This window comes from Schistocerca gregaria, unplaced genomic scaffold (genome assembly GCF_023897955.1).
Source record: "Schistocerca gregaria isolate iqSchGreg1 unplaced genomic scaffold, iqSchGreg1.2 ptg000905l, whole genome shotgun sequence".
In the NCBI taxonomy this organism is placed as follows: domain Eukaryota; kingdom Metazoa; phylum Arthropoda; class Insecta; order Orthoptera; family Acrididae; genus Schistocerca; species Schistocerca gregaria.
This window is the reverse complement of record NW_026062265.1, coordinates 27,180-30,000: the sequence shown is the minus strand read 5'-3', so window position 1 is coordinate 30,000 and position 2,821 is coordinate 27,180.

Sequence of the window (2,821 nt, the reverse complement as noted above, 5' to 3'; positions counted from 1 at the left end):
ACTATGATAACCAGAGCAGTAGGTCCACCTATAAAAGCACAATACCCCACTCCTCCGACAACTACCATTGCTCAGATAAACCAACACCACCAACACACATCCTACACAGACGGGCACCAAATATCACCCCCCCGCCCTCGTGTTATACCACATGAAAAATTGCAGAAGTGAGAGAGACACAGACCCGCCAGCCTCTTGCTACAAGCATCGCACCGACGTGACATATCTGACGGTGACTCAGGCATCCGCGTACTGCCACCACTATCCACCCCCCCCCCCACTCTCTCTGCCCCCTTCCCACACAATACCGAATTTAACCAAGATTATCGCTTAACCTAACTGTGGATGTACCAGATTATCGCTTAACCTAACTGTGGCTGTACCAGATTATCGCTTAACCTAACTGTGGCTGTACCAGATTATCGCTTAACCTAACTGTGGCTGTACCAGATTATCGCTTAACCTAACTGTGGCTGTACCAGATTATCGCTTAACCTAACTGTGGCTGTACCAGATTATCGCTTAACCTAACTGTGGCTGTACCAGATTATCGCTTAACCTAACTGTGGCTGTACCAGATTATCGCTTAACCTAACTGTGGCTGTACCAGATTATCGCTTAACCTAACTGTGGCTGTACCAGATTATCGCTTAACCTAACTGTGGCTGTACCAGATTATCGCTTAACCTAACTGTGGCTGTACCAGATTATCGCTTAACCTAACTGTGGCTGTACCAGATTATCGCTTAACCTAACTGTGGCTGTACCAGATTATCGCTTAACCTAACTGTGGATGTACCAGATTATCGCTTAACCTAACTGTGGTTGTACCAGATTATCCCTTAACCTAACTCAATTTGCCCCTTAACCTAACTCAATTTGCCCCTTAACCTAACTCAATTTGCCCCTTAACCTAACTCAATTTGCCCCTTAACCTAACTCAATTTGCCCCTTAACCTAACTCAATTTGCCCCTTAACCTAACTCAATTTGCCCCTTAACCTAACTCAATTTGCCCCTTAACCTAACTCAATTTGCCCCTTAACCTAACTCAATTTGCCCCTTAACCTAACTCAATTTGCCCCTTAACCTAACTCAATTTGCCCCTTAACCTAACTCAATTTGCCCCTTAACCTAACTCAATTTGCCCCTTAACCTAACTCAATTTGCCCCTTAACCTAACTCAATTTGCCCCTTAACCTAACTCAATTTGCCCCTTAACCTAACTCAAGTTGCCCCTTAACCTAACTCAAGTTGCCCCTTAACCTAACTCAAGTTGCCCCTTAACCTAACTCAAGTTGCCCCTTAACCTAACTCAAGTTGCCCCTTAACCTAACTCAAGTTGCCCCTTAACCTAACTCAAGTTGCCCCTTAACCTAACTCAAGTTGCCCCTTAACCTAACTCAAGTTGCCTTAACCTAACTCAAGTTGCCCCTTAACCTAACTCAAGTTGCCCCTTAACCTAACTCAAGTTGCCCCTTAACCTAACTCAAGTTGTCCCTTAACCTAACTCAAGTTGTCCCTTAACCTAACTCAAGTTGTCCCTTAACCTAACTCAAGTTGTCCCTTAACCTAACTCAAGTTGTCCCTTAACCTAACTCAAGTTGTCCCTTAACCTAACTCAAGTTGTCCCTTAACCTAACTCAAGTTGTCCCTTAACCTAACTCAAGTTGTCCCTTAACCTAACTCAATTTGCCCCTTAACCTAACTCAAGTTGCCCCTTAACCTAACTCAAGTTGCCCCTTAACCTAACTCAAGTTGCCCCTTAACCTAACTCAAGTTGCCCCTTAACCTAACTCAAGTTGCCCCTTAACCTAACCCACGTTGTCCCTTAACCTAACCCACGTTGTCCCTTAACCTAACCCACGTTGTCCCTTAACCTAACCCACGTTGTCCCTTAACCTAACCCACGTTGTCCCTTAACCTAACCCACGTTGTCCCTTAACCTAACCCACGTTGTCCCTTAACCTAACCCACGTTGTCCCTTAACCTAACCCACGTTGTCCCTTAACCTAACCCACGTTGTCCCTTAACCTAACCCACGTTGTCCCTTAACCTAACCCACGTTGTCCCTTAACCTAACCCACGTTGTCCCTTAACCTAACCCACGTTGTCCCTTAACCTAACCCACGTTGTCCCTTAACCTAACCCACGTTGTCCCTTAACCTAACCCACGTTGTCCCTTAACCTAACCCACGTTGTCCCTTAACCTAACCCACGTTGTCCCTTAACCTAACCCACGTTGTCCCTTTGCCTAACATAGTTCACTGCTCGGAATCTCTGGTGTCGTTGTTATCCTCATGTAGATGTCTTGCGAGTGTTGCTTACTTTCCACATATTCCCGCTATCCACTGTCAATTGTACTGCAATAGGACTATATCGGCCCCCCCCCCTCCCTCTGTCCCTCTCTTTGTGTCTCTGTCCTCTCAAGCTGGTCGGTCTGGCGTTTGAGTGTTAAATGAGCCTCGCAGCTGTTCAGTTGCATTCAGATGTCGACGCCCTCAGTGTACGTCGTGGTATGGTCTGTGTCCATTGTCCGCTGATGTCGTACGCGTAACCCACACGCTGTACCGATCATCGGTCGTTACGTACAGAGTGAAGTAGTGTGATACGTGTGACCGTACGCTGGCTGTGCCCAACGGTGTCGAATCTCAATTTCCATATGTTGTGCTCGATGCTACTTGTCTCGTCTCCCAATAACAGCTAGGTTGCACTGTGGTACGCCGTAGAGGCGTGTGGGAGGAACGTACGAACGCATTGTATGTCACCCTGGGTCGCTGGGTGTGGTGGTGCGGTGAGTCAGGTCAGGTCAGGTCAGGTCA